A 23031-nucleotide genomic window follows, 5' to 3' on the forward strand; every position below is an offset into this window, starting at 1 on the left:
GAGTCAATCCCTCCCTCTTCTGGCAAACACTTTCTCTCTTGACTTTTAAGACATCACAGTTTTCTGGTTTTCTTCCTACCTTACAGGCCACTTCTTTTCAGAGGCTTGCTGCTTCCTTTTGTTTCCATTCGCCATCCAGGGTTCAGACCTCAGATCTTGTGGTTTTCTCCACTTGACTCATTCCCTTGGCAACCTTACCTGGTCTCATGGCTTCATGTGCTCACACCTCCCATGTATACACCTCCAGGCCAAATCTGTCCCTGAATTCCAGACTCATCGCCAACCATCTATTCCGTGTCTGTCTCTGCATTTGCACCTTCACATGTCTGAAGGTAAACTCAAGGTCTTTCTTTCAAGGCCATTTCCCTTGGAGTCTTCTGCATATCAGTGAAGGACAACCTCATTCCTCCAGGTGCAGGCAGCATCCCTGACTCCACTCTTTCCCTCAGTTCTACATCTAACCCTTCAAGAAATCATGGTATCTGGACTTCCCACCCTCTCACTGTCCCCATGTCAGTCTGATCCACTCACACCCCTTGAATGGGTGATTGCATTTGCCTTTTAACTGGTCTCCAAGTTTCTACCCACCTTAGTCAACTCTCCATACAGTGGCTAGTAGGCTGTTGAATACATCAGTCAGATCATGTTACTTTTCTGTTCCAAACCCTTAGTGACTCCCTATTTCCTTCAGAGGAACAGCCAAAGCCCTTCTCAAGGCCCGTCAGCCCTGCAGGGTCTGCCCTTTCTGCCACCCATTACTCTCTCACTTCTATGTCTCATTCACTGCAGTTTGGTGGCCTGTCTGATCCTTAAACATTCCAGGTGTGTTTCTATTCTATTTTAGGGCTTTTGCACCTGGTGTTCAATCTGCTTGGAATATTCTTCCCCAGACATGTGTGCTTAACTCCCTCTTTTCAAGTCCTTTTCCCCATGCCATCAGCTTCCTGATGACCCTAATCACCATTGCAATCTGCTCTGCCACCTCAGCACTCCTGGTTGCCCTGCTCTAGTAGTTTTTTATAACCCTAATCATCTAGTAAGACACTACATAACTTGCTTATTTACCATGCTTATTTTTAAACAAGAATGTAACCTTATGAGGGCAGGAGCTTTTGTCTGTTTTAAACCCCAGCCTCTGGTATGGTGTGTGGCACAAGTTCTCACTAAACACATCCTGAACGAATGAAAAAAGTTGTGGTCACTGCGGCTGCAGGCTGGCTTCCTCCCACATACAGTGACTTGTTCCATCAAATCCCCAGTTTCTAAAGTATTTGTTCTGGGGATAGATGCAAGAGTTAAGTTCTCTGTGAGATGGTTTCTGGGGGAGGGAACAAAAAGAGAGAAGGGAAAGCCTTTCCTGCTTTGTGGTCATGAGTTGGGTGGTACCTGCCTGAGTGATGGAGCTGGGCAATCACAGGGCCTGGGTTGCTCAGCTGGGTCCTGTGTACCGGTGTTTTTATTTAAGGTTATATTACAAGCACTTCCTCTACTTTGTTTCCTACTTTTTATGATGATTATTCTGATACCCACATACTTAAAATACAATTCAAAGGACTCAGCCTTAAAAGCTGAGGTGAGGTATGCAGATTATTTTGGGTTGTTTTTAAGAAACTAAAGATAAGGACAGTAGAGGTGTTCTCTGCTTTTGAAACTTCAAGTTATGCCAGTTTGCTGCCACAAAACATGTTTATTAGGACCTGTTTTCACTAACTGGGAAAAATCCTCAGAGAATTTTTGCGACTATGAGGAGAGGTGCAAAGTGAAAACAGTGTTCAGTGCTCTGCAGTGAGCTGTTAGGGGCAGCACGCACCCCAAGTAGTGAGTGGCACTACTTTTACTACATGTTAGCATTACTTTAGGTTTTACGTCTTACTCCGAGTGATTTGGTAGGTTGTTTTCTGGGAACACTAAAGAATTGTTACATCTGAATTAATGGTAATTGCTCCTTCTCTTACTCCATTTTGGCTTCCAAAATTCTCACAGAAGTGAACGCTCACCTTTCAGATAGCGGGGGACACCTGTAGTGAAGAGCACAGGCTAGAGCTTGGCTGTCTGGGCACAAATCCTGGCTCTGGCCCACCCCAGATATGTAAGCATAGTCAGTTCCCTTGACTGTGCTTTCCTTTCCTCCTCTGCAACATTGCATCAGCAGTTAACAGCACCTGTACGGTAGTACCTGTCTCTGTAATAGTACCAGGGTTATTCTGGAGAATAAAACAGTTAGTATTTATAAAGAACTTGGAACACTGCTACTCAAAGTGTGGACTTCAGACCAGCATCAGCAGTTCTTGGGGGGCTGGTTAGAAATGCAGACTATCAGGTCCCTGAGTCAGAAGCTGCACTCTGACAAGCTCCCCAGGTGCTTCCCATGCACAGCAGTGTCTGAGAAATGCTGACTGCAGATGGTGGCTGGGACATAGCAAGTACCGAATAATGTTAGTTACATGTCAGAGTCATTCTGATGTTTCACCAGTCAGACGTCTGAAACTTATTTCTTGTCTGTGCCAGCAAGCTTTTCTAATAAGTTGCTGCAGGGTCTCTCGGCAATCACTGCACATCTCTGGGCTTCACTCCTTCATTTGCAATGTAAAAAAGTTGGAAATGAAGGATTGCGGTAGGAGCCTGCCAACCCTGGCCCTCAGGGATTTAGGGCTATATATCTTTTCACATTTTACTGAGCGGGGAATTTAAAAAGTTCAAGATTTTTTTGCAAACTGGGTAGGAGTAAGGGCTTGGAAAAATGGTCACAAATATTCCTTGCAGTGCCAGGTAGCTGCACCAGAATTCATGCTCTTATCTCACAGGTACATCTTATTCCATCTTATATCTGTTTGACAATATTCTCTAAAAACTAGCAGGGTCCTGGTGCTTTTGGTGGGAAAACTGTTGTACTTAATCATGAACACTTTTAGAAGAAAAACAATGGCCCTTAAGAATTATTTGTCTTTCAGTGACATAATTGCTTCATGGTCTATATATTATAGAGAGCAAGAAGTTCTGAGAAATTATTTTTCTAAAATGCAGCCAGTGATCACAGTTTATTAGCCTGGAAGGGCTCCTAGAAAACAACTGTTATTTTATAGACCAGAAAAATAAAAAGAAAGGTGCTTCTCTTGAAAATATTTCATAACCACTTTCAAGATTTCTGACATCTTCCTACCACTGACAGAACAAAGGTCAAACTATTTGGCTTTGTGGGTAGTCTTAACCCATCCTGATTTGCTCCCAAATCATCTATTACAAACTGAACTGTGTCTCTCCAAATTCAAATATTAAAGCCCTAACACTCAGTGCAACTGTATGTAGAGATAGGGCCTTTAGGGAAGTAATTAAGGTTAAATGATATATTACGGGTGGGATCTTAATCTTGTGGGACTGTGTCTTTATGAGAGGAGGAAAGGACACTATAGAGTTGCCTTCTTTGTGTGTGTGCACACAGGCCAGGAAGAGAGATCTCATCGGAAACCAATCCTTGGATTTCTAGCCTCCAGAACTATGAGAAAATAAATGGCTATTGTTTAAGCCACTAGAGCGTGGCATTTTCTCATGGCAGCCTAAGCAGAGCAACACATTGGCCTTCCAAGTTTCTTGTAGCTCCTCTTGGGTGCCTCTCTCCTCTGTGGTGCCCAGGATTTGCCTGCTTCCATGTCTTGCTCCTCAATCTTCTTTGGAAGATTTCTTCTCTGTTGCTGATGTAAAAATCTCAGTAGGGTCTTTGCAGATGTAATTAGCTAATGATATTGAAGTTAAATCACCCTGGATTTAGGGTGGTCCCTAAATGCAACAACTAATGTCCTTGTAAGAAAAGAAGAGGACACAGAGATGAGGGAAAAGGCCATATGAAGTCAGAGGCAGAGATTAGAGTTACGATGTCACAAAGCAGGGCACGCCAGGAGCCCTTAGGAGCTAGAAAAGGAAATGAAGGATTCTTCTCCAGATATTAAGAAGAAGCATGGCCCTGCTGACACCAATTTGGCTTTTTGGCCTACAGAACTGCAAGAGAATAAATTCCTGCTGTTTTAAGCCTCAGTTGTTGTGGCAATTTAATATGGCAGCCTCAGGGAGGTAGCACCTTTTTTGTGATCCTTCCAGAGGTAAGCCGTCAGGGATCCTGTACCTCTCCCCTAGGCTTTCTACCTTCTGATATGGCTTGTATAAGTGCATTCCATTGTCTCACCAAGGCTCCTGGAGGGGAGAGTCTTTAAGCACACCAAGTGCTTACCACAGGGCCTCAGGTATTGCAGTGTGTGTGCTTCACGCCAATGTGCTGGGCTGTCACATTTCTTAAGAGGAATAATATGAACTCTCCAGGTCAAAACTCTCACAGTGATGGCAGGTACATGTGATAAAATCCAGATTAATTGACAAGGAAGCATGTAGTAGAGAATGAGAACTGCCTGTATTATTGATTTCATGTTTGTTTAGCAAAACTCAGTGAGGAACATTATTATGTAATAGGAAGGGCACTAGACTGGGAATTTAAAACTCTAGGTTGGAGTTTGAGTCAAGGTCATGTTTATTCCTGGCTGTGATACCTTGGGCTAGTCACTCTCTGGGGCTCAGGGTCAGTATTAGCAAAGTGAAGGTAAAACTGCTAATGTTGCCTGTCTCCTTCTGGCTCCTGGCAGGTGTTATGAAACCTCCATGAGGCAGGTTATGATAGAGGGCTCCAGAAGCTGCCAAGCCTCTAAGAATGCAGGCTGGGTTGATCATCACCAAGATGGCCTTTGGAGTCCTGGTTATAGTCACAGAGATACAAGATTTAAACTCTATGGAAATAAGGGCTCATGTAGTAAATCCCTAACTTATCATGAGGAAGGTGACACCAAAAGAAACTGTGATTTATCCATCTAATTTGAATTAAGGTACCCACATTGGGAGGCTGTGCCTTCTTTTTTTTTAAAAAATATTTTATTTATTTATTTATCTTTAGAGGGGAAGGAGAGAGGGAGAGAAACATCAATGTATGGCTGCCTTTTGTGCGTCGCCTGCTGGGAGTTGGCCTGCAGGGAACCGGCCTGCAACCCAGGTATGTGCCCTGACTGGGAATCGAACCGTGATCCTCTGGTTCACAGGCCCGCGCTCAATCCACTGAGCTACACCAACCAGGGCGAGGCTGTACCTTCTTTAATGGGCTGAGATGTGTGCATATAGCCAAGGGCCACAGTGAGCAGGAAGCTTGCAAAGTTTCTGCCTTTGGAGAAACTAACCAAGCTGAACTCACCTGATGGGATGGATAGGTAGAAAAGTGCATGACAATTCTCAGAATCACGGTAAGAACTTTATAAATAATGTTGAACTCATTTCACAAAATGATTACTTGGAATTTATTTTGAAGAATGCGATTTAAAAAAACTCTAGCAATCACAGTCTGGGAAGGGCACAATTTATACTGGCATTTATTCAGGACTTAGGTTGTAGACTAATATTATGCTCCAGATTAATTGACAGACAGGGATTTGGATTTTTAAGACAAATGATTACACAGAGATGTCCAGAGAAGACATTGTTAAGTCAGCAGTTCTTAGTGAAAGAGTAAAATGAACGATTCTGTTAATTATGTNTCATTTCACAAAATGATTACTTGGAATTTATTTTGAAGAATGCGTTTTAAAAAAACTCTAGCAATCACAGTCTGGGAAGGGCACAATTTATACTGGCATTTATTCAGGGTAAGGGACAATTTATAATGGCATTTATTCAGGACTTAGGTTGTAGACTAATATTATGCTCCAGATTAATTGACAGACAGGGATTTGGATTTTTAAGACAAATGATTACACAGAGATGTCCAGAGAAGACATTGTTAAGTCAGCAGTTCTTAGTGAAAGAGTAAAATGAACGATTCTGTTAATTATGTAATGTAGAGGCTGACAGTCTAGCTCTTTGACCTGAAATAATTAAAATGCTAATTCTGGTAACCCTAGCTGCTTGCTGAGGAAGGAAGGATAGAAAGGCACTGTTTTAAGGCACTGTAAATGCTAGTGACCTTTAAAATCTTTAAAAGTAACTTAAAAACATCCCTTATAAAAGATTGCATAAAGGCCTTTGCTGGGTGGCTCAGTTGGTTGGCGCACTGTCCCATACACTAAAAAGTTGTAGGTTCAATCCCCACTCAGTTGCAGTTTTGATCCTCAGGGGTGGTATGTACGGGAGGCAACTGATTGATGTTTCTCCCTCACATTGATGTTTCTCTCTCCCTCTCCCTTCTCTTTAAAAAACATCAATGAATATATCCTTGGGTGAGAATTTTAAAAAATCACACAAAGATCAAAACAGAAATAAATAAAATAAACACTAAAAAGGCAATAGATAAGATTAATGAAACGAATAGCTGGTTCTTTGGAAACATATACAAAATTGGCAAAACTTTAGCTAGACTCACCAAGAAAAAAAGAGAGAAGACACAAGATGAGAAATGAAAGAGGAGACAATACAACTTATACCACTGAAATACAATGAATCACAAAAGACAGCCATGAACATTTATATGCCAACAAACTTGACAGCCTAGGAGAAGGGGATACATTCTCAGAAATATATAACCTACCAAGATTGAATTATGAAGAAAGAGAAAATCTGAACAGACTGATTGTTAGTAAGGAGAGTGAATCAGTAATCAAAAACCTCCCAACAAACAAAAATTCAGGACCAGAAGGCTTTACTGGAAAATTTTACCAAACACTCAAAGAACAATTAATACCAATCCTTCTCGAAGTCTTTAAAAAAAATGGAACAGGAGGGAACACTTCTATACTCACTTTATGAGCCAACTAGTACCTTGATACCAATCCAGGGAATGATGCCACAAGAAAAGATAGTTGCAGGCTAATATCCCTAATAAACATAGATGCAAAACCCCTAATAAAATAATAGCAACCCAAATTTAACAATACATTAAAAGGATTATACACCATGATAAATAGGATTTACTCCAGGGATACAAAGATGCTTCAACATCTGCAAATCAGTCAATGTGATACATTAACAAAACGATGGTTAAAAATTATATGATCATCTCAATAGATTCAGAAAAGCATTTGAAAAAATTCAACACCCAGCCCTGGCTGGTATAGCTCAGTGGATTGAATGCGGGCCTGCGAACCACATGATCTCGGTTAAACTTCCAGTCAGGGCACATGCCTGGGCTGCAGGCCAGTTGCTAGCAGGGGACTCACGAGAGGCAACCATACATTGATACTTCTCTCCTTCTCTCTTTCCCTTCCCCTCTAAAAGATAAATAAATAAAATCTTTAAAAAAAATCAACATCCATTTATGATAAAAACTTTCAACATAGTGAATATTGAGAGAATGGGCCTCAACATAATAAAGGCCGTATAAGGCCACAAACCCACAGCTAACATCATACTCAGTTGAGAAAAATAAAAATATTTTCTTTAGAATTAGGAATAAGAGAAGGATACCCCCTTCTTTTTAAAACATAGTATGTGTAACCTACCCAAAGCAATTAGGCAACAGGAAGAAATAAAAGGCATCCAAATTGGAAAGAAAGAAGTAAAACTGTAACTATTTTTAGATGAAATGGTATTATTGGGGTAGCCAAAAAGTTTGCTTTTTTTCCCCATGAGATGGCTCTAGTAGTGCTTAGTAGTCTTTAACTTTACTCAAAACTATTTTGCTAGATTGTATTGTGACAGCTGTCATATCAGCTGTCAATGCATGGAAAAAAGTATCAAAACTGGTAAATTTTGTATAGCCATTTTAATATTGAAGATGAAAAAATACACAACATTTTTGGCATGTTATGTTATACTTTATTATTTCAAGAAAGGTGAGAACACAACTTAAATGCAAAAAAAGATTTGTGCAGTGTATGGTGAAGGTGCTATGACTGAGAAGATGTTAAAAGTGGTTTGTGAAGTTTCATGCTGAAGATTTCTAGCTGGACAATGCTCCATGGTCAGGTGGAACAGTTGAAGTTGATAGAGATCAAATCACAACATTAACTGAGCCCTGGCTGGTGTGGCTGGTGTGGCTCAGTGGTTGAGTGCTGGCCTGTGAATCAATGGTTGGCATTTTGATTCCCAGTCTAGGGCACACACCTGGGTTTGTGCCTAGACTGGGTCCCCAGTCTAGGGGATGCATGAGAGGCAACCATACACTGATGTTTCTCTCTTTCTCTCTTTCTCCTTTCCTTCCCCTCTGTCTAAAAAAAAAATCCTACCCCCTAAAAAAAAACATTAACTGAGAACAATCAACATTATAATAGGCAGGAAATTGTTGACATACTCAAAATATCCAAATCAAGAAAGTTACTGGTGAAAATGAAAAATATGTCTTTTATTTTGTGGAAAAAGCTAAATTATCTTTTCAACTAACCAAATACATATAGAAAACTTTAAAGACACCATCAAAGTACTGTTAGAACTAATAAATTCAGTAAAGTTGCAAGATACAAATCAATATAGAAAAATCTGTTATGTTTCTATACACTAATAACAAACTATCAGAGAAATTAAGAAAACAATTTCACTTACAATTGCATCAAAAGAATAAAATACCTAGCAATAAACATCACCAAAGAGATAAAATATCTGTACACTGAAAACTATAAGATATTAGTGAAATATATTGAAGACACAAGTAAATGGAAAGATATTTCATGATCATGGATTGGAAGAATTAATTTTGTTAAAATGTCCATACTACCCAAAGCAATCTACAGATTCAGTGCAATCCCTATCAAAGTTCCAATGGAGCTCTGGCTGGTGTGGGTCAGTGGATTGAGTGCCGACCTTTGACCCAAGGGGTAACTGGTTTGATTCCCCATCAGGGCACATGCCTGGGTTGCAGGCCAGGTCTCCAGCTGGGGGTTTGTGAGAGGAAACCACACATTGGTGTTTCTCCCCCTTTCTTTCTCCCTCCCTTCTCCTCTCTAAAAATGAATAAATAAAATATTTTTAAAATTTTAATGGCATTTTTCACAGAAATAGAACAAACAATCCTACTGGTATGAAGAATTTATATGGAACCACAAAATACCCTGAGTAGCCAAAAAATTTTGATAAAGAAGAACAAAGCTGGAGGCATTCTGTGCTCTGATTTCCAACTATACTACAGAGATATGGTAATCAAAATAGTGTGGCATTGGTATAAAAACAGAACATAGATCAATAGAACAGAAGAGAGTTCAGAAACAAACACAAGTATATATGGTCAGTTAACTTACAATAAAGAAGCCAAGAATATAAAATAGGGAAAAGACACTCGCTTCAATAAGTGGTGCAAGTCAAACCAAACAACCACATGCAAGGAATGGAACTGGACACCATCTTACACCATCCACAAAATAACTAAAAATGGATTGAAGACTTGAATGTAAGTCTTGAAACCATAAAAGTCCAAGAAGAAAACACTGGTGGTAAGGTCCTTGGCACCAGTCTTGGTGATTTTTGGATTTATCAGCAAAAGCAAAAACAACAAAAGCAAAAATAAGCAAGTGGAACTATAAAGCTTCTGCCCAGCAAAGGAAACCATCAACAAAATAAAAAGGCAACCCGTTGATTGGGAAGAAATATTTGCAAATCATCTCTTTGGTAAGAAGTTAATATTCAAAATATATAAAGAACCCATTCAACTCAATAGCAAAAAAACATCCAAATAAAAGATGGGCAGAGGATCTGAGCAGAATTTTTTCTTTTTCTTTTTTGTTTTTTGGTTAGGAACAGATTTTTATTTATTTATTTATTTATTTATTTAAAAAATTTTATTTAATTATTTTTCAAGTACAGTTTTCTTTCTTTTACTCCCATCCCATCCCACTCCCTGTGCTCCCCCCTCCCTCCCATTTCCACCCTTCTTAGTTGTTGTCCATGTATCCTTTATATTTGTTCCTCTAAATCCCTCCCCTATTTCTCCTGAAATTCCCACCCGTCTCCTCTCTGGTCACTGTTCCACTGTTCTCTGTTTCAGTGTCTTTGGTTATATTTTGCTTGAGCAGAAATTTTTCTAAGGAAAACATGCAGATGGTCAACAAGCAGATGAAAAGATGTTCAACACTAATTATTAGGGAAATGCACATCAAAAGCACAATGAGAGTCACCTCACACCTGCTAGAATGACTTTTATCAAAAAGAAAAGAAATAGTGTTGGCAAGGATGTGGAGAAAAGGGAACCTTTGTGTACTTTTGGTGGGAGTGTAAATTGGTATAGTCTCTATGGAAAACACTGTAGGTTCCTCAGAAAACCACCATATAATCTAGCAATTCCATTCTGGATATTTATCTGAAGAAAATATAACCACCAACTCAAAAATATAAATGCACCCCAATGTTTAATGCAGCATTATTTATAATAGCCAAGACATGGAGGCAACCTAAATGTCCATCAATGAATGAACGCATGAATAAATTGTGATGTATACATATGCGCACACACACATACATATAACAATACAATCTCACTTATATTTGGGATGTAAGAAACAAACAAACAAAAAATAACCCAGAGAACAGATTGGTGGTTGCCTGAGGCAAAGAGGGGTACAAAATCTGTGAAGAGGGTCAAAAGTTATAAATTTCCAGTTATAAAATGAATATCATGAGGATGTAATGTACAGCATAGTGACTATAGTTAATGCTACTATGTTGCATATTTGAAAGTAGGTAGGAGAGTGGATCTTGAAAGTTCTCATCACAAGAAAAAAAGATTTGTAACTATATATGGTGATGGATGTCCATACACCTCAAACGAAAATAATGTTAGGTCAGCCCTGGCTGGTGTAGCTCAGTGGACTGAACGTGTGACACTCAATCCTGAGCTGCAACCCCTGAGAACCAAACAACTGTGGTTTGATTCCCAGTCAGGGCACATGCCTGGATTGTAGGCCAGTTCCCAGCAGGGGACACACGAGAGGCAACCATACATTGATATTTCTGTCCCTCTCTCCTTCCCTTCCCCTCTAAAGATAAATAAATAAAATCTAAAAAAAAAATAATAATGTTAGGTCAATTATTCCTCAAAAGAAAAAAATCTTTTACTGTGAGCAAGATTACGTGGCTAGTTATGTTAAAAATGTTCTTTTTGTTAAGGAGATGTGGAATATGATATAAAATATGGAAAAATAACATTTTTCAGAAGGGAGCTTATTTTATTTTCTAATAAAGAAAACAAATTTGTGGAGAAGATCTGTGAGTGCGGCAAGGTTTATGTCTCAAATTAAGGCTATGCTTTGCTAGGTATACGAGGAGCTACATCTCTAAATGACTTAATGGGACGTTTTCAAGAAACTCAGCACTTGGCAGGTTTAATTTTGATGAGCAGGAGCAGGTGGGTGGCTCAGGCTTCTCAACCTTGAAGAGATGATCCTAATTGACTTTGTTTTTTTCTCCATAGTTGAAAGATTAAATGAGATTCAATTCAGGAACTTGGGGAAGGTGTATCCATTGTTCAGGTGAAAGGGAAAGGAATGTGGGACAAATAGAAAGAAGCAAGTGTGAGGAAAGCCCAACCTGATAGCCTGGGAGGCATGTTGGCAGGAAGTTCCTGGGGTTGATGGGAACTTGGGAGAACTGCTTCTGTTCAGTCAGAGAAATAAAACTCAACCAGCAATGGAGCTCACACGAACATGCACACTTCTCTGACTTCTGGGCGGAGGAGCCTTTTCTGTTTTTCTCCAGGTTTATGCCTTTTCAGAGCTTTGAGAGGCTTTCAGTGCTTTGAAAACTGTAATTTTTCTGAGATTGTTTCAAGTTGTAACCATTTTGACACCATCTTTCACTTTTTCTAATGATTCTATTTCCTTCTTTAGTCCCCCTCATTATTCTGCTTCCTTTCTCTCACTCCCTAGGTGGGTAAAGTTTCTGCACCTGGCTTGTTTACCAGGAAAAAAACAAATGCTCTAGAAGGAGAAAACACTTTCCCACTTGCTGGGCTGCACTAGGACCCCAGATTTTCAGCTGGGCACTGATTCCTGTTCTTTTGGAAAGGGAAATGCCCATATCCCTCTTTAGACAATGTGGGCAAGCTAAGGGGTCTGGTGAATGATACTGAAATTGTGAAGTCACCAGTCTGTTATCTGAAAACATTCTTTGGTAGGCTAATCACTTACTTAACACATACTTGGGAGCTTATGGTCATGGCTCCTCAGAGAAAGCCTTATGCACTACACTTTGGGACTTACCTATGCAAAAGCTGCTGCCAGGTTATGCCAGAAGAGTCCTTGCTGTTGGATCTAACAGGGTAGGAGTGGGGTGTCTGATTTGTTTTTGTTTCTTTGTTTGGTATAAACATTCTATCAGAGTCTCTTATGTTCCGATCTCTCAATGGGTTCATAAGTTTTTTTAAAATTTATTTAATTGTTCAAGTACAGTTTTCCATCTTTTACTTCTATCCCAGCCCACCCCCCCCCCCAGTGCTCCTCACCTCCCTCCCATTTCCACCCCCCTTAGTTTTTGTCATAAAAGTTTTGAAACCAGGATAGAGGCATGTGTGTTAATACGTGTTCACACCCACATTTGTTTGAAAACATCATGACTGGTCTACGGCCAGCAACTGGCGTCTGCCACAGAGGCCTCACCGGGAGCCCAGCACCTGTGAGTAAAGACAAAAGTGGCAGCGGCAGGACCGGCTGCCCTCGGGAGCCAGGCACCCCAGAGTAAAGTCAAAAGCAGCAGCGGTGGGACCAACAGCCATTGGCCAGCTCATAAAGACCTCAGAGCCATGGCTGCCGCAGCGATGGGGGCCCAGAGGCTTCCGCCTGCGCCCAGCGACAGAGGCATCTGCCACAGAGGACTCATCGGACCCCGGCACCTGTGAGTAAAGACAAAAGTGGCAGTGGCAGGGCTGGCTGCCCTCGGCCAGCCCAAAATGCCTCGGAGCCGCTTCTGCCACCCTGTTAGGGGTGTAGAGGCTTCTGTCTGCGGCCAGTGCCATGGAGGACTCATAGGGAGCCCAGCACCCAGAGGAGCATTGGGCCAGCTACAGGGTCCTTGGAAGAGCTGGCTCCCTCCCTCACCATCTAGGAGGGGCTGGGTGGCAGAGATCTGTCTGCCTAGGTGTGCAGGGAGGGTGGCAAGGACAGGGGGCCATGTTCAGTTGCGATCTCTGTGGTCGCCAGCCCACCAGCCTGCCAGCCCAGGAAATTTGAGAGAAGCATTGTCCTAACCAATCAGGTTGGGGATTGGGCTGGGCTGAGAGGCACGCTTTCTGGAGAAGTTTTTACTGGAAAGTGGACTGAGGTGTTCTCCTGTGAAGGCAGCTTGACTTGCTTCTCACCCAGCCACAGGACTGGGAAGGACCAGTACCAGATCCCGTGGGACCCAGGCAGCCTGTCGGGTGGGCAGGTGCCCGCACCCCCGTCTGGTAGCCTGGCTGGTGGGCCGGTGTGTGCCTCAGCCTACAGCCGAGCCCACAGAGGGGTCCTGCTGAAACCAGAAAAACTGGATTGGACAGTTTGAAACCAACAAGGAAGGAGGTTTTTTTTTTTAACTTTTTTAAAAACTTTTTTCAGTAATCGTATATTTTTTTAAATTTTATGGTTGCTGTATCTTTCAGTACTCTGTTCCTCTCCTTTCTTTTTTCCTGTTTTAGTCCTTCTTCCTTTCACCCCAAACTTACTGCTTTTTCCTCACTTCTCTTGCTCTTTTTTGTGTGTTTGTTTGTTTGCTTGTTGCTTCCTATACAACTGTAAATACTTCACAACACATCTCTCGGGTCTTAGCCCACTTTACAGGTTCCTGAATTCTATTACTGTAGTGATTAACTCTACTGGCTCACATGATACACCTATTTACTATTCTTTACTCTCACCTTACCTCAAAATCTGACCACCCTCAACCTCACTACTTTCTAGATACAACTCACAAGCCTTCCCTCCCCAATAAGAGACTTATCTTTGGTCTATCCTTTCTTAAAAGTGGCAAATTGGGTTGAAGATTACAGTTAACACTGCATAGAGCCTAAAGATCTTCTATCTCTTCTCTATCAGCTGTGACTGTAAATATCATAAACTATTCTCCTGCTGTCATAAACCATTTTGCCTCCCCCTCCAGCTGATCACACACACACAAAGAAAGGAGTAGGTGGAAGCGGAGAACATTAAGATACCTGTAGGAGACTGCAACACTGAATTTCACAAGTATTCTACCACAAAAGTTCACACCATAAACTTAGGGAGTCAGAACAGATCAATTTAAGAAGCTGAAGCTAACAAGAAGAGTCTCATAAGCAATGGGAAGACAAAGAAACAATGCCCAAATGAAAGAAAAGGTGGAAGTCTCAGAAATAATGTCAGAGGAAAGAGAGGCAAGTCAGCTATCAGATATTGAATTCAAAGCATTAGTTATCAGGAAATTCAAAGAGCTCACAATGAGCTACCAGAAACTAGAGGGGAGCTACCAGAAACTAGAGGGGAGCTACAATGAGCTCTCCACAAACTATATCAACATGAAAAAGGAAATAGAAACTATCACCAAAGGACAAGAGGATATGAAGAATACAATTTCGGAACTGAAGAACACAGTAGAAGGAATGAAAAGCAGGATCGATGAGGCAGAAGATCGGATCAGTGAGTTGGAGGACACAGTAGAAAGAATCTCCCAGAAAGAGCAAGAAAGGGAAAAGAGGCTCAAAAAGAATGAAGATGGACTAAGAGAAATGCAAGATAATATGAAACGTAATAATATCCGAATAATAGGAATACCAGAAGGAGAAGAAGAAGAACAAGGGATAGAAAACCTATTTGAAAGAGTAATGATGGAAAATTTTCCTAATTTGATGAGAGAAAAAGTTACACGAATCCAGGAATCACAGAGAGTCCCATTCAAGAGGAACCCAAAGAGGCCCACTTCAAGACACATCATCATTAAAATGGCAAAATTTCAAGACAAAGAGAGAATCCTAAAGGCAGCAAGGGAGAAAAAGGAAGTAACATACAAGGGAGCCCCAATAAGGTTAGCTACTGACTTCTCAATGGAAACACTCCAAGCAAGAAGAGAATGGCAAGAAATATTTCAAGTAATGAGAACCAGAGGCCTACAACCAAGGCTACTTTACCCAGCAAGGCTCTCAATCAAGATAGAAGGCCAAATAAAGAGCTTCCAAGACAAAAGAAGTCTAAAAGAATATGCCTCCACCAAACCAGCTCTACAAGAAATACTAAAAGGGCTGCTTTAAGGAAAGGAAGGAAAAGAGAGAGACAGAGAGGAACTGTGGTACAAAAATGGCAATGAATAAGTCCCTATCAATAATAACCTTAAATGTAAATGGATTAAATGCTCCAATCAAAAGACATAGAATAGCTGAATGGATAAGAAAGCATGACCCACACATATGCTGCCTACAGGAGACCCACCTCAGGACAAAAGACCATCACAGACTAAAAGTGAAAGGCTGGAAACAAATTTTCCAAGCAAATGGACAAGAAAAAAAAGCCGGGGTAGCAATTCTAATATCAGACAAAATAGACTTCAAAAAAAGGGCCATAAAGAGAGACCCAGAAGGTCACTTCATATTGCTCAAGGGAAGAATCCAGCACGAAGACATTAACATCATAAATATATATGCACCCAACATAGGAGCACCCAAATATATAAGAAAAATCCTAGAAGACTTCAAGAAAGATATTGACAGCAACACAATTATAGTAGGGGATTTTAACACCCCACTGTCAAAAATGGACAGATCTTCCAAACAAAATATCAACAAAGATATAGCAGCATTAAACGACACTCTAGAAGAAATGGACTTGACTGATATATATAGAGCGCTTCATCCCAAAGAAGCTAAATACACATTCTTTTCAAATGCACATGGAACATTTTCAAAGATAGACCACATGATAGGACACAAAATGAGCCTCAACAAATTCAAGAAAATTGAAATCATACCAAGCATTTTCTCTGACCACAAGGGACTGAAATTAGAAACCAACCCCAAAGGAAAAAACCCAAAACACCCAAAATCATGGAGACTGAATGGTATGCTATTAAACAACGAATGGGTCAAGATTGAAATTAGGGAAGAAATCAAAAAGTTTCTGGAAACAAATGAAAATGAACTCACAACAACCCAAAACTTATGGGACACGGCCAAGGCAGTCCTGAGAGGGAAGTTCATAGCAATACAGGCTTACCTAAAGAAAATAGAAACATTTCAAACAAACAACCTAACCCGACGCCTGCAAGAACTCGAAGAACAACAACAAAGACAGCCCAGAGCAAGTACAAGGAAGGAAATAACCAAGATCAGAGCAGAATTAAATGACATAGAGACCAAAAGCACAATTATAAGGATCAATGAATCCAAGAGTTGGTTTTTTGAAAAGATAAACAAAATAGACAAGCCTTTAAGTAGGCTCATTAAGAAAAGAAGAGAGAGGACACAAATAAACACAATCAGAAATGAAAGAGGAGAGATTACAACTGATACCACAGAAATAGAAGGGATTGTAAGGAATTACTATGAAGAACTGTATGCCAAGAAATTTGAAAACCTAGGTGAAATGGACAAATTTCTAGAAAAATATAATCTTCCAAAACTCAATGAAGAAGAAGTAGAAAGCCTGAACAGACCAATAACAGCAAATGAAATTGAAGCAGTAATCAAAAAACTCCCATCACACAAAAGCCCCGGACCAGATGGTTTCACAGGAGAATTCTACAAAGCGTTTAAGGAAGAGCTAACCCCTATTCTTCACAGACTATTCCAAAAAATCCAAAATGATGGGAAACTCCCAAACTCTTTTTATGAAGCGAGCATTATCCTAATTCCAAAACCAGATAGAGACACAACAAAGAAAGAAAACTTTAGGCCAATATCACTGATGAACATAGATGCTAAAATCCTCAACAAAATATTGGCAAATCGCATCCAACAATACATCAAAAAGATCATACACCATGACCAAGTGGGATTCATCCCAGGGATGCAAGGATGGTTCAATATCCGCAAATCAGTAAATGTAATACACCACATAAACAAAAGCAAGGACAAAAACCACATGGTCATATCAATAGACGCGGAAAAAGCTTTTGATAAGGTACAACACCCATTTATGATAAAGGTACTCAGCAAAGTGGGAATAGAGGGAGCATTCCTCAATATAATAAAGGCCATATATGAAAGACCTACAGCCAACATCATACTGAATGGGCAAAAACTGAAAGCTTTTCCACTAAGATCAGGAACAAGACAAGGTTGTCCACTTTCACCACTTCTATTTAATATAGTATTGGAAGTTCTAGCCACAGCAATCAGACAAGAAAAGGAAATAAAAGGCATCCAAATCGGAAAGGAGGAAACAAAACTGTCACTGTTTGCAGATGACATGATAGTGTACATGGAAAATCCTATAGACTCTACCAAAAAACTGCTGGAACTAATAAATGAATTTGGCAAAACAGCGGGATACAAAGTCAATATCCAGAAATCAAAGGCATTTCTGTATACTAACAATGAATCAGCAGAAGCAGAAATCAAGAAAAAAATCCCATTCGATATAGCAAAAAGAAAAATAAAATATCTGGGAATAAATCTAACCAAGGAGGTTAAAGACCTGTATGCAGAAAATTACACAACACTGAAGACAGAAATCAAGGAAGACACAAACAAATGGAGACGTATACCGTGTTCATGGATTGGAAGAATTAACATCATCAAAATGTCCATACTACCCAAAGCAATTTACAGATTCAATGCAATACCTATTAAAGTACCAATGGCATATTTCACAGACATAGAACAAACACTTCAAAAATTTATATGGAACCATAAAAGACCCCGAATAGCAGCTGCAATGTTAAGAAAGAAGAACAAAGTAGGAGGGATCACAATACCTGATATCAAACTGTATTACAAGGCCACTGTAATCAAAACAGCCTGGTACTGGCATAAAAACAGGCACATAGACCAATGGAACAGAATAGAGAACCCAGAAATAAACCCAAATCTCTACAGTCAATTAATATTCGACAAAGGGGGCAGTATCATAAAATGGGGTAAAGATAGCCTCTTCAACAAATGGTGTTGGGAGAACTGGACAGCTACATGCAAAAAAATGAAACTCGAGCACCAACTTACATCATACACCAAAATAAATTCAAGGTGGATAAAAGACTTAAATATAAGCCATGACACCATTAAAGTCCTAGAGGAGAACATTGGCAGGAAAATCTCAGATATTTCACGCAGCAACATTTTTACTGATATGTCCCCTAGAGCAAGGACTATAAAGGAAAGAATAAACAAATGGGATCTCATCAAAATAAAAAGCTTCTGCGCAGCTAAAGAAAACAGCATTAAAATAAAAAGACAACCAACTGTATGGGAAAACATATTTGCCAATGATACCTCAGACAAAGGTTTAATCTCCAAAATATACAAAGAACTCACACGACTTCACTCTAAGAAGACAACTAACCCAATTAAAAAATGGGGAAAGGACTTGAACAGACACTTCTGCAAGGAGGACATACAGAGGATCCAGAGACACATGAAAAGATGCTCAATATCACTAGCTATCAGAGAGATGCAAATTAAAACTACAATGAGATACCACTTTACACCGGTGAGAATGGCTATCATAAACAAAGCAATAAACAACAAATGTTGGAGAGGGTGTGGAGGAAAGGGGACTCTGGTCCACTGTTGGTGGGATTGCAGACTGGTACAACCATTATGGAAAACAGTATGGAATTTTCTCAGAAAACTAAAATTGGACTTGCCTTTTGACCCAGCAATTCCACTGCTGGGATTGTATCCTAAGAACCCTAAAACACCAATCCCAAAGAACCTATGCACCCCAATGTTCATAGCAGCACAATTTACAATAGCCAAGAGTTGGAAGCAACCTAGGTGCCCGTCAGTAAATGAATGGATCAAAAAACTATGGTACATATACACAATGGAATTTTATGCTGCAGAAAGAAAGAAGGAGCTCCTACCTTTTGCAACAACATGGATGGAACTGGAAAGCATTATGCTGAGTGAAATAAGCCAGGTGTTGAAGGACAAATACCATATGATCTCACCTTTAACAGGAGACTAAACAACAAAACAAACAAGCAAGCAAAATATAACCAAAGACACTGAAATAGAGAACAGGCTGACAGTGACCAGCGGGGGAGGGGAGGGAATTTCAGGGGAAATAGGGGAAGGACTTAGAGGAACATATATAAAGGATACATGGACAACAACTGAGAAGGGTGGAAATGGGAGGGTGGGGGAAAGCATGGGGGGTGGGATGGGATGGGAGTAATAGACAGAAAACTGTACTTGAAAATAATTAAATAAAAAAATTGGAAAAAATAAAAATAAATAAAACATCATGACTTATCAATTTGTGCTATTCTCTTTCTTCTTTCACCATATCACTTTCACCCATTTTTAGTATCTTCTTAGATATTTCCCTGAGTCAATCTACATGTGTAAAGTGGAAAATTAACAATAATAATTTATATAACATGATTCCTTCCAAATTATACACATAAAATATATAATTTAAAAATTGCTACTTTTTCAACCTTTAATTCTATTTTTATTTTGTACTCCCATATATGCGCACACATTTACACATATATTAAAATATTATATAGAATTATCTAACCTTCAATCACCTGATTCAGGTGGTGTTTGCCAGGCTTCTCCACCATAAAGTACTATTTTTCCTCTTTGTAATTAGTGAACAATTTGGGAGGACATACTTTCTGACCATGTAACTATCCTGTTTCTTATTAAGTTTTTACCCACTAATGTTAGCACCCACAAATAATTTCCTAACTCCCTCATGCCAAGCGGTAAATGTAGAAGAAAAGATATATAAAGTCAAAACTGTTTTTATAAAAAATAACTTCTCCCTTTACTACTCTGCAATATATTTTATAGATGATATAAACTTTCTACACATAAATTCAACTATAGCATAAAGGAGAAATGAAAGAATAGTGATTTATAGTAAAAATGACGTGTATTTCAGTATGTGGCACTTTGGTACTTCTCCAAGAGAGGACACACTGAAGGAGTCAGGTGTGAGAAGTCATGGTGATGGGGACAGCTGCTCCATGCAGAGTGACTTACTGGTGGCATTATATTAGTAATGCGACTTTTTAAAATGGTGAACAACTCTATTATTAAGGTTTGTAACAAAATAGTGCAAAATAATCCCTCAACTTACGTCATAATGGCAATGCCCAAATACATTAAAACAGTGTATAAATCATTTCTCTGTAAATCAAAAACATATACATAAGATTTATACAACTATAAATAAGTTTTTACCTATGTTGGATGCTGGGTAAGGCACCTAGCAAGTCCTATAGAATGTAGAATAGTTCTTTGCACTGTGGCACCTGCCCACTCATCTCAGGACGTCTGCTATCTCTGGCTTACACCTGCTAAATTTCTTTGGTGTCTTATAACCTTGAGCTAATAAAATAACTCCAAAAATGTCCAAAATGTCCCCTGGAAGTGCTAACACTAGTTGGGAAGCACTGTTTTAAGATTCTCTCTTTTTTAAAAAAATTATTGTATATTTTTCCTTTTATCATTTAATCCCCTTGTGCTTTTCACCCCTCCCCAAATCACCACACTGTTGTCCATGTCTATGGGTTGTTTTTCCTTTTTGCTCAATCCTCCCCCCCAAACAAAGTAAATATAGGCATATATACATATTAACTTTTCTCTTGGTGTTCCTTAGTAACTGGCTCTAGCCCTTTACCTGTATTCTTTAGACCCTCTATTGCATCTTATTTGTCTTGGACACATAGACTTGAGACTTTTCTATTTCCACAGATGTACAATGTGTTGACTTGAGGTTTGGGAGGTCAAAGAGAATGATCCCCCGCACTTAGCACTTCATGGGGATGTATACAAAGATTAATATCACTTTTGGTTAAGACCAGAAAGACAAGGAATGTTTCCTAGAATGCAAACCAAGGCTTCAAATATTCCACATATACCTCTCACTAACATTTTGTAGGTGTCTTTAACTTCACAGTCAAAGGTTTTGACCCTTGGTGTCCCTGAATTTAGATTAAAATATGGAAGAGAAATGTGATCTGACAATAAGAAGGTCTTGTTTTGGAAGGCCAGCTTGCCACATTGAAATAAGAATTATAAACAAGTGTTCGAGTGACCAGCAATCCAATTGTGAGGAACAAGTATGTTGCTACTCTAAGTAAGAATGTTTTGACCAAGGTAGGCCAAGCCCCCTCTGATTAATTGATCTGTTATAGACAATATAATAACATGAGCTAGTCAAAGGAGTTTTAAGAAAGGAGAACTGTCTTTGATTTGAAGCATTTTGTTGACTGTCTGGACAGACATAGTAACAAAAACATGCTGTATCACATGTCAACTTTTCAGTGTTCCTTGAGTCAGTTTTCTGAGCATCTTTCTCCTTTTGCTTTCTCCAATTTTCCATAATTTGTCCTTCTTTACATTCTTTCATGTTCCAACTTTTCAGACACAAGGAATCTGACTTCTGAGCTGACCAAATGGTTTCATTACATTCATGTTCTAAAGTCACACTTACAAGTTTTCATAGGTCAGCAGCAGAGAGAGACTGGAAGTGCCTACCAAGCACTAGCTTTGTGGCCTTTTCTTTGTTTTTTTTTGAGATTGTTTTGCACAGCATTCCCTGGTAGAGAATTTTCTTTCTTAGAGCATTCTGGGTGCCTTGACCTGGATCATTTGCTGTTCTAACTTGTGGCAACATGAAAAACTGACCCAACAGTACAAAAATGAGTTGATTATTTCAGCTGAATTTGCTGGGAGTTTCCCTCACTACATAAGAGAGGTAGAACTTGTAAAAAAACCAAGCTGGAACATGCAGCTTTTCACTATCCCTTTGTGGTACCATCCATTCAGCACATGTTTACAGACATCCCTTTATGGTTCATAGCTGGAGGTGCTGAGGGGGAGTGATGGGGTTCCCACACCACCACAGTGGGTGGTGAAGTGATTCAAAGACTCCAGGATGAGTTAGGTGACCTGAGTTAGGTGTCCCCCTTCTGGTGCCACCTCTTACCAGCTAGCATGTCTGAACTTCACATTCCTTATATAAAATAAAAACAATACCCATTTTGTCTACAGTACAGTGTGATTGTAAGGGTCAAGTGAAACAAGAAAATTCCAAATATGGTTGAAAATGTTTTTACACTGAGACACTAGGCAGCATTATGAGACCACTTAGCTGGGAATTAAGTTTGGGGAGCCTGCTGGTAGCTCTGCTCTATACCTCCCTCCTGGGGCAGCTGAGAGGATCGTGCATAAAGGAGTGAATCCTCTGGATGAGATGAATGGGCAAGAGAACAAGCTAGCCGTCCTATCATCTCTTCAACCTCAAAATGTCAACTTTGAACTCATCACATCTTAACTTTGGCTTTAGGCCACTACTTGCTCTCCGTGGTCCTCTCTGGCCCTAACATTCCAGGCTTTTGGAGTTGACAGCACAGAAGACAGCCATGTGTCCTCCATCCCCCTCCAACCCCAGTATGATCCTTGGCTGCAGTGTGCGGGACAGACACTGGGCCAGCATGGAAAGGGCTCTGACAGCTGTGATTGGCCCCACTGTATGCCCACAATCCTGTTTACCAAGTCTGCCAAGATGGAGACAACCTAGGGCAGGTTTTCATGGAAAAACGCAGAGTGTGTTGAACAAAATCAATGGCAAATGATGAAATTGGAGGAAAGGAACTGGATTTAGAATTAGATGATCCAGGTTCTAGTCTGCACGCTCTGCTTACTCTTTGTGAGACTTTGGGAGAATGACTTCACCTTTCTGTGCCTCAGTTTCCTCAGTGGAGGCTAAAGGTAGCTGCCACAATAATGCTGTAGAGCTGTCAGGGGAGTCTGAAGGACAGTGTATTACATCATCATCCCACCTGTTCACTGTGGCACAATGAACACAAAGCAACAGATTTGGGTTGTTTAGTTTTTAAAGAAAGGCAGTTGCAAGAAAACTAGAATTTATCAACCATTTACTATGAACCTGATGTAAGATTAAGAATTTTACGTACATAATCACACTTAACCTTCACAACAATTCTGCGAGGTAGGTATTATTATCTCTA

The sequence above is a fragment of the Sturnira hondurensis genome, unplaced genomic scaffold, assembly GCF_014824575.4.
Source record: "Sturnira hondurensis isolate 20B ecotype Veracruz unplaced genomic scaffold, ASM1482457v3 Scaffold0025406, whole genome shotgun sequence".
Lineage (NCBI taxonomy): Eukaryota > Metazoa > Chordata > Mammalia > Chiroptera > Phyllostomidae > Sturnira > Sturnira hondurensis.